Below are 11,025 nucleotides of genomic sequence, written 5' to 3'. Positions count from 1 at the left end.
TCTTCTCCAAATCACTTGTGCAGTTTCTCTTCGCATCGGCAATGGCCCCACCTAGATCATCAGCGGGCTCATCTGATGCCTCTTCTTCAGCTTCTTCCCGCATTGCCGGCTCAGCTTCTTCCCCCATTGTTGTATCATCGTATTCAGGGAACCCATGGCCAGGATAGTTGTCGCCGTCCTCTTCTTCTTCATTGTCTTCCATCATAACCCCTCTTTCTCCGTGCTTGGTCCAAACATTAGTGGGGCATGAAACCAGACTAAACAGGTGGACGTGAATGGTTCTTGACGTAGAGTAATTGTGATCATTCTTACAGACTAAACATGGACAAGGCATAAAACCATCCGCCCGCTTGTTTGCCTCAGCCGCAAGCAGAAAAGTTTGCACGCCATTAATGAACTCGGGAGAGCATCGGTCATCGTACATCCATTGTCGGCTCATCTTCATTACACAACACCGAATAGACCAAATTAATACAAGTTCATACATAAAGTTCATACAAGACTTAAATGCAACAAACAAATAACTCTCTAAGTAAAGAATTTAAATGCAACAACAAATGCGATCAAGATCGCAACTAAGGTAACAATTGATCCAACAGCATAATGATACCAAGCCTCACTATCAATGGCATATTTTCTAATATTTCTAATCTTCAAGCGCATTTTCTCCATCTTGATCTTGTGATCATCGACGACATCGGCAACATGCAACTCCAATTCCATCTTCTCCCCCTCAATTCTTTTCAATTTTTCTTTCAAATACTCGTTTTCTCTTTCAACTAAATTTAACCTCTTGACACTAGGGTCGGTTGGAATTACCGGTTCACAAACCTCCTAGACAAAAATATCTATGTCAACTTGATCGGCATTATTTGTCATAAACACGAAATGCAACAACTAGTTTTAAAAGAGAATATACCACATCCGAATCATAACAAGGACGAGGGCCGACGGGGACGGATATCAAAACCATGGCACTATGTATAACAAACAACGTATGGGTAAGATAATTATGCGAGTAACTATATATCCAAATCACACAAACATCAATTTGGTAATGTAAAACATTCATGAACAAGAGTCTCACCACAAGGTGGTGCCGGCGACAGAACGGTGCGGGCGATCGACTGTGGTTACGACGGAGATTTAGAAGGCACTAAGTAAAACACACCTACATATGCAATCTAAGTGTTAGTTTTGACCACAAATTGCATATAAATCAAATACTAGCACATATATTTTCTACCAAATTACTAAACTCATAAATTAATCACTATACAAAGCATTGCAAGAGCTAATCTAGCAATGAGAGATGAAAGGACAAAGTTGCTAACCTTTGTGATCATTTGAATGGATGGGGGCCTTCAAATCTTGACAAATTTTGGGCAAAATGTGTGATGAGCTCGAGAGGAAGAGGGGGAGAACAGAGAGGAGAGGGGAAAGGGGAAGAACAGAGCGAGCTCGGGTGGACGAAGGGTTTATGTAGGACGACCTTTAGCACCGGTTCGTGCGACCTTTAGCACCGGTTCGTGCCACGAACCGGTACTAAAGGTGCTGGAGGGGCCCCGGACTGACAACATCCTGCCACCACTCACTTTAGTACCGGTCCGTGGCACGAACCGGTGTTAAAGGTCGGCCACGAACCGGTACTAATGAAAGCGGCTGGCTAGCCGTTGGAACCGGCACTAATGCACACATTAGTGCCGGCTCAAAAGCAAACTGGCACTAATGTGCTTGACATTTGACCCTTTTTCTACTAGTGTATGCTCAGTTCACAATTTTATATTTTAGATACATATTTTTTATTTGTTTGGGTTTTACGTCTTTTAGATTAGCTATAGTAGTAAAATTGAACAAGAATGATTTACGTGTTTCTTGACTATGTAATGACCCGAGTTACAACTCAAGTATTGAAGAACAATTTATAGGTCTTGTTTGTCTAGTTACATCTCGAATTGGGAATCAATCAAAAATATTTACTACCATGCCATTGTATTGATTAGCAACTATACTTGGCAATAGATGTATGTACACGCGTCGTGTCTATCTTACCGACGATGTAAATTGACATCTAAAACTGATCGAGGTCAAACAGAGCTCACAAGCACCTCAACCCCCTCTCGCCTTGTTCTCTCTGCCTCTCTCCTCCACAACCCTCTTGAAATTATCCTCCTCCCCATACCGGTGAGGTGTGAGAGGGGGGGGGGTCCCGCTACTGTTTTATAGTTGTAGGTTTGTTTCTTAGAGTGGTTGCGTCCTTAATGGATAGATCCGGGTGTTCCTCAATGAGTCACTACTAGGGAAAAGCTTATACACAGGATCTTACCAGCAACGAGTTTTAAATTAAGGCGCTGCTGCAATGTAGCAGTAGCGCGCTCCGGCAGTACACGCTAGAAAGAGGGGATGCCTTTCGGGGCATCCCCAAGCTTAGGCGCTTGAGTCTTCCTTGAATATTACCTTGGGGTGCCTTGGGAATCCCCAAGCTTAGGGTCTTTCCACTCCTTATTCTCTTCATATCGATATCTCACCCAAAGCTTGAAAACTTCAATCACACAAAACTTAACGTAACTTCGTGAGATAGGTTAGTACGATAAAGAGCAAACCATTCACTTTGGTACTGTCAAAGACAAGGTTCATAATTGTTCTCACACAATGCCTACTGTACCATATCATTTCTACAATTTATATTGAAGAAGATAAGCCATAGAAACTAGAAAACAAGCAAACTATGTAGTGAAAACAGAATCTGTCAGAAACAGAACAGTCTGTAATGATCTGAACAATAACCATACTTCTGCTACTCCAAAAATTATGAAATAAATTGGTGGACGTGAGGAATTTGTCTATTAATCTTCTGCAAAAAGAATCAACTCAAAATCACTCTTCTGTAAAAAAATGACAGCTAATCTCATGAGCGCAAAGTTTCTGTTTTTTTTTACATCAAGATCACATTAACTTTCACCCAAGTCTTCCCAAAGGTCTTACTTGGCACTTTATTGAAACAAAAGATATAAAACATGATTACTATAGGAACTTAATCATGTAAACACACAAAAACAGTAAGGGTAAATACTGGGTTGTCTCCCAACAAGCGCTTTTCTTTAATGCCTTTTAGCTAGGCATGATGATTTCAATGATGCTCACATAAAAGATAGGAATTGAAGCACAAAGAGAGCATCTTGAAGAATATGACTAGCACATTTAAATATAACCTACTTCCTATGCCTAGGGATTTTGTGAGCACACAATTTATAAGAACAACAATCGACTAGCATAGGAAGGCAAAACAAGTATAACTTCAAAACTTTAAGCACATAGAGAGGAAACTTGATATTATTGCAACTCCTACAAGCATGTATTCCTCCCTCATAATAATTTTCAGTAGCATCATGGATAGCAAATTTGTTCTCATACTCAATTGGAACCTCTTCCGAAATAGTGGAATCATTACTAGCTAAAGTTGACACTCTTCCAAATCCACTTTCATAAATATCACACTAAGATTCAACACCCTCCAAAACAGTGGGATCACTAATTCCTAAAGTTGACACTCTTCCAAACCACTTTGAATGATAGTATTATTCATACTCCAAAAGATATAAGTGAAGTTCATGGGGCATTCTACAATTAACATAGACTAACCAATATCCAAGCTCAAAATATATAAGTGAAGCACACGAAGCATTCTATAAAACCATACTCAAAAGATTTAAGTGAAGCACAAAGAGTAATTCTATATGATCGTACTTAAAAGATATAAGTGAAGCACATGAAGTATTCTATAAATTGATGAAGGGACATCTCATACTAGCATGGTTCTTAAAGAAAAAGAAAAACACAAAGGACACAAATCATGTGAACAAAACAAAAACCGAGGTATACCGATATTTGTTGAAGAAGAAAGATGGGATGCCAACCGGGGCATCCCCAAGCTTAGGTGCTTGAGTATCCTTTGAAATATTTACTTGGGGTGCCTTGGGCATCCCCAAGCTTGAACTCTTGCCTCTCTTTATTCTTCTCATATTGATAGCTCCTCGAACTTCGGACACATCCACACAAAACTTTAACAAAAACTTGTGAGATCCGTTAGTGTAATAAAGAAAATCACTACCATTAGGTTACTGTAATGAACTCATTCTTTATTTATATTGGTGTTAAACCTACTGTATTCCAACTTCTGTATGGTTTATAAACTATTTTACTAGCCATAGATTCATCAAAATAAGCAAACAACACACGAAAAACAGAATCTGTTAAAAACAGAACAGTCTGTAGTAATCTGGAAGTTTGGTAAACTTCTGTAACTCCTAAAATTATGAACTAAATTTGAAAATTTGAACAATTTGTACAGAAGTAATGTGCAAAAAGTTTCACACCCATCTGACTTCCCAGTAAAAAATGTAAATTCACGCACTACAGCCAAAGTTTCTGTTTTTGTTCTGCACATACTAAACAAGCAATCTAATCATCCTAAAACCAAAGCTTGGCACATTATTTTTATAATACAATGGATATATACAAGGGGATAATTATTTATAGAGAAACTTCCATGAAAAATGCTACATTGTTTCCGTGAGCATGAACACAAGTGCTCAAGGTCGACCCTCACTTCTTCAATGCATAACTTTCCAATCACTTCTCCTTTTGAAAAACCTTTTAGGCATGAGAGGCAAGTAATTTTTTTGTATTTTCATTCTTTTAATTTTTTATATGTTTCACCCACAACTAAACAGAAAGAAAAAGGACAAACAAAATCTACTTAGTGAAGGAAGCAAACAAGCACACACGAGAATATCAACCCCACGCTATTGTTCCCAGGCAACGGCGCCAGAAAAGAGCTTGATAATCCCCAAGTGCAGGGAATCATCGTAGCAATTTCCAAAGGTGGCAGTGATAAGTATGGAGTGTCGAACCCACAAGGAACTAAAGGTAAGATCAATATTCTCTCAAGCCCTATCTGCCACTGATACGACTCTACGTACACCGAACGTTTGCTTCCAACTAGAAACGAGAAATAAAACTACGTTGTGGGTATGAAGAGGATAACTTTGTATGATATCGGAGAGCTAAAATATAAAAGTAGGTGCTCTTATCATAAAGTTAGAATATATTACTAAGTACTATAAATAGTGAGTGTGGAATAATGGTGGATCGGTGTGCGGAATTGTCCTAGGCAATTATTAACAAGACCGGTAGTCGTCATTGCAATTTCATATGAGGGAGAGGCATAAGCTAACATACTTTGTCTACTTGGATCATATGCACTTATGATTGGAACTCTAGCAAGCATCCGCAACTACTAAAGATCATTTAGGAAAAACCCAACCATAGCATTAAAGCATCAAGTCCTCTTTATTCCCATACGCAACAATCCCTCTTACTCGGGTTTATGTTTCAATCACTCACCAACCCACTATAAGCGAATCATGAACGTATTGCAACAACCTACAGCGGGAATCCCTCACGCTTGCGCGACACGGAGGGCACCATAGGACAGCACCAAAATAAAACATACAACTCGTACCAATCTATATCATCAATCAACCCAAGGACAAAAGGTATCTACTCAAAACATCATCGGATGGCAACACATCATTGGATCATAATATGTAGCATAAAGCACCATGTTCAAGTAGGGATTACAGCGGGGTGCGGGAGAGTGGACCGCGTAAAAGAGATGAGGATGGTGATGATGATGGTGATGTTAATGAAGACGATCACCGTGGTGATGATTCCCCTCCCGATGGCACTCCGGCGCCACCGGAAGAGAGGAGGACAGGTTCTCGCCCTTGTGCTTCCTCCTCCATGGCCTCCACCCTCTGGTCCTTGGCCTTCATGGTAATGATGGCCGCTTCGGGATACTCCTCCATGGCCACCGGTGATGATGGCCCCCTCCAGCAGGGTGCCGGAGAGGGCCTAGATTGACTTCTTGTGTCTACAGAGGCTTGCGGCGGCGGAACTTCTGATCTAGGTTTCTTTCTGGAAGTTTGGGTATATATAGAAGAGTTTTGCGTTTATTTCACGCCAGGGGGGGTCTCCGGGCTGTCCCTGAGGCAGGGGGTGCGCCCTAGTGGGGTGGGGGCGCCCCCCACCCTCGTGGGCAGCCCGGGACTCTTCTGGCCTGCTTCTGGTACTCTGTGGGCTTCTTCTGGTCCAAAAATGATCTCCGTCAAGTGGCACGTCAATTGGACTCCGTTTAGTTTTCCTTTTCTGCGATACTCTAAAACAAGGAGAAAACAGAAACTGGCACTGGGCTCTAGGTTAATAGGTTAGTCCCAAAAATCATATAAGATATCGTATAAATGTTGGGGAACGTAGTAATTTCAAAAATATTCCTACGCACACGCAAGATCATGGTGATGCATAGCAACGAGAGGGGAGAGTGTTGTCCACGTACCCTCGTAGACCGAAAGCGGAAGCGTTAACACAACGCGGTTGATGTAGTCGTACGTCTTCACGATCCAACCGATCAAGTACCGAACGTACGACACCTCCGAGTTCAGCACACGTTCAGCTCGATGACGTCCCTCGAACTCCGATCCAGCCGAGTGTTGAGGGAGAGTTTCGTCCGCACGACGGCGTAGTGACAATGTTGATGTTCTACCGACGCAGGGCTTCGCCTAAGCACCGCTACGATATTATCGAGGTGTAATATGGTGGAGGGGGGCACCGCACACGGCTAAGAGATCAATGATCAATTGTGTGTCTAGAGGTGCCCCCTGCCCCCGTATATAAAGGTGCAAGGGGGGGTTCGGCCGGCCTAAGGGAGAGGCGCGCCAGGAGGAGTCCTACTCCTACCGGGAGTAGGACTCCCCCCCTTTTCCATGTTGGACTAGGAGAGAAAGGGGGAAAAGGTGGAGGGGAGGAAGAAAGGGGGGGGGGCGCCGCCCCCTTCTCCTTGTCCTATTCGGACTGGGGGGGAAGGGGCGCATGGCCCTGCCCTGGCCTCCTCTCCTCTCTTCCACCTAGGCCCACTAAGGCCCATTAAGTTACCGGGGGGTTCCGGTAACCCCCCGGTACTCCGGAAAAATCCCGATTTCACCTGGAACACTTCCGATGTCCAAACATAGGCTTCCAATATATCAATCTTTATGTCTCGACCATTTCGAGACTCCTCGTCATGTCCGTGATCACATCCGGGACTCCGAACAACCTTCGGTACATCAAAACATATAAACTCATAATATAACTGTCATCGTAACGTTAAGCGTGCGGACCCTACGGGTTCGAGAACTATGTAGACATGACCGAGACACCTCTCCGGTCAATAACCAATAGCGGAACCTGGATGCTCATATTGGTTCCTACATATTCTACGAAGATCTTTATAGGTCAGACCGCATATCAACATACGTTGTTCCCTTTGTCATCGGTATGTTACTTGCCCGAGATTCGATCGTCGGTATCTCGATACCTAGTTCAATCTCGTTACCGGCAAGTCTCTTTACTCGTTCCGTAATACATCATCCCGCAACTAACTCATTAGTCACAATGCTTGCAAGGCTTATAGTGATGTGTATTACTGAGTGGGCCCAGAGATACCTCTCCGACAATCGGAGTGACAAATCCTAATCTCGAAATACGCCAACCCAACAAGTACCTTTGGAGACACTTGTAGAGCACCTTTATAATCACCCAGTTACGTTGTGACGTTTGGTAGCACACAAAGTGTTCCTCCGGTAAACGGGAGTTGCATAATCTCATAGTCATAGGAACATGTATAAGTCATGAAGAAAGTAATAGCAACATACTAAACGATCGAGTGCTAAGCTAACGGAATGGGTCAACTCAATCACATCATTCTCCTAATGATGTGATCCCGTTAATCAAATAACAACTCATGTCTATGGCTAGGAAACATAACCATCTTTGATCAACGAGCTAGTCAAGTAGAGGCATACTAGTGACACTCTGTTTGTCTATGTATTCACACATGTATTATGTTTCCGGTTAATACAATTCTAGCATGAATAATAAACATTATCATGATATAAGGAAATAAATAATAACTTTATTATTGCCTCCAGGGCATATTTCCTTCAATAAATGCATATAAAACATCCTAGAAGGATAGTATGATAGCATGAATACTTCATAAATTATAGATACGTTGGAGACGTATCAGTCAACTCCTCCTCCTCGCTGGACTCGGTACTACCCTCCTCCTCCGTCCTCCCTCGACTCGCCGCCGGCCGGCCCCTCCTCGCTCCGCCTTCCTCCTCCGTCCTACTCTCTTCTCCCTCCTCGAGTTGCCCCGTGCTACATTTTGATTTAGTAGGCTAGTTCATATGCAACATTTTGATTTAGTTGATATGATTTAGTTGATTTAGTAGGGTAGTTGATTTAGTAGATTTAGTAGGCTAGTTGATTTAGTTGATTTAGAACATTTTTATTTAGTTGATTCAGTATGCCAGTGGATTTAGTAGGCTAGTTGATTTAGTTGATTTAGTATGCACCATTTTATTCTTATTTTTTCTGTACATGGATAGGTAGATGCTTTTGTTTTTTTGTAATAAGTTATTTTTTGGCAAAATGTAGGTGCCAAATTAGATGAAATGTCTTGGTAGGATGGTGATGATGATGGTGATGTTGATGAAGACGATCACCGTGGCGATGATTCCCCTCCCGATGGCACTCCGGCGCCACCGGAAGAGAGGAGGAGAGGTTCTCCCCTTGTGCTTCCTCCTCCATGGCCTCCACCCTCTGGTCCTTGGCCTTCATGGTAATGATGGAACCTTCGGGATACTCCTCCATGGCCACCGGTGATGATGGCCCCCTCCGGCAGGTTGCCGGAGAGGGCCTAGATTGACTTCTCGTGGCTACAGAGGCTTGCGGCGGCGGAACTTCCGATCTAGGTTTCTTTCTAGAAGTTTGGGTATATATAGAAGATTTTTGCGTTTATTTCACGTTAGGGGGGTCTCCGGGCTGTCCACGAGGCAGGGGCGCGCCCTAGTGGGGTGGGCGCGCCCCCCACTCTCGTGGGCAGCCCGGGACTCTTCTGGCCTGCTTCTGGTACTCCGTGGGCTTCTTCTGGTCCAAAAATGATCTCTGTCAAGTGGCACGTCAATTGGACCTTTTCCTTCCTCTAATGTGTATACACATATTCTAGTTGCTATTGATTACGTTACTAAGTGGGTGTAGAAGCTATTCCAACTAGTAGTGTTGATCATAACACTTCTATTAAGATGCTTAAAGAAGTTATTTTTCCGAGGTTTGGAGTCCCTAGATATTTAATGACTGATGGTGGTTTACATTTTATTCATGGTGCTTTTCGTAAAATGCTTGCTAAGTATGATGTTAACCATAAATTCCATCTCCTTATCATCCTTAGTCTAGTGGTCAAGTAGAATTGAGCAATAGAGAGATTAAATTAATTTTGCAAAAGACTGTTAATAAATCTAGAAAGAATTGGTCGAAGAAACTTGATGATGCTTTATGGCCCTATAGAACAGCTTATAAGAATCCTATATGGGTATGTCTCCCTATAAAATGGTTTACGGAAAAGCATGTCATTTACCTCTTGAACTAGAACATAAGGCATATTGGGCTATTAAAGAGCTCAAGTATGATTTTAAACATGCCGGTGAGAAGAGGTTATTTGACATTAGCTCACTCGATGAATGGAGAACCCAAGCCTATGAGAATGCCAAGTTGTTTAAAGAAAAAGTTAAAAGATGGCATGACAAAACGATACAAAAGCGTGAGTTTAATATAGGTGCACATGTTTTGCTATACAACTCTCGTTTAAGATTTTTTGTAGGAAAACTTCTCCCTAAATGGGAAGGTCCATACATTATCGAGGAGGTCTATCGTTCCGGTACCATAAAAATCGACAATGCTGAAGGCACAAATCCGAAGGTGGTAACGGTCAAAGAATCAAACATTATATCTCAGGTACTGCCATAAATGTTGAAATAAATATAATTGACACCATAACACCGGAGGAGTACATAAGGGACACTTTCCAGAACGTTTCAGACTCCGAAAAGGAATAGGTATGTGGTATGGTAAGTAAACCGACTCCAAAAGTTTTCCAATGATAAATTTTCTCCGTTTTGGAATATTTAAAAAATTAGGAAAATTAAAATAGTCCAAAAGAGACATGAGGCCACCACAAGGGTGGAGGGCGCGGCCCCCGTCCTTGTGGCCACCTCGTGTGTGTCGGATTCGGGGTTCCGCGGCCTGAGCAGGAGGCGCACCCTCCACTTCAAGTACGACGGCGTCACGACCTTCTTCGTGAGGATGTTTGGGGAAGATGGTCGTCGCGCAGGGTGCTGCCCCAAAGACAGCGGTGGCGACGATGCGCTTGGCCTTGACAACGGCCGTGACGACGCTGAGGGCGATCTTGCCCTTGGTGACGGCCGCGGTTCGTCGAGCGGTGGCGGCTCCTCCGTGAGCGAGAGCACCAGCAGCGGCCGCTACGACCAGCCACCACACTGCTGAAGGAAGTATGCCCTGAAGCAATAATAAAGTTGTTGTTTATATTTCCTTATATCATGATAAATGTTTATTATTCATGCTAGAATTGTATTAACCGGAAACTTAGTACATGTGTGAATACATAGACAAACAGAGTGTCACTAGTATGCCTCTACTTGACTAGCTCGTTCGATCAAAGATGGTTAAGTTTCCTAGCCATATACATGAGTTGTCATTTGATCAACGGGATCACATCATTAGAGAATGATGTGATTGACTTGACCCATTCCGTTAGCTTAGCACTTCATCGTTTAGTATATTGCTATTGCTTTCTTCATGACTTATACATGTTCCTATGACTATGAGATTATGCAACTCCCGAATACTGGAGGAACACTTTATATGCTATCAAACGTCACGACGTAACTGGGTGATTATAAAGGTGCTCTACAGGTGTCTCCGATGGTACTTGTTGAGTTGGCGTAGATCGAGAATAGGATTTGTCACTCCGATTGTCGGAGAGGTACCTCTGGGCCCTCTCGGTAATGCACATCACTATAAGCCTTGAAAGCAATGTGACTAATGAGTTAGTTGCAGGATGATGCA

Source organism: Aegilops tauschii, chromosome 1 (assembly GCF_002575655.3).
Source record: "Aegilops tauschii subsp. strangulata cultivar AL8/78 chromosome 1, Aet v6.0, whole genome shotgun sequence".
NCBI classification, from domain to species: Eukaryota; Viridiplantae; Streptophyta; class Magnoliopsida; order Poales; family Poaceae; genus Aegilops; species Aegilops tauschii.
Note: the sequence above shows the minus strand (reverse complement) of the source record.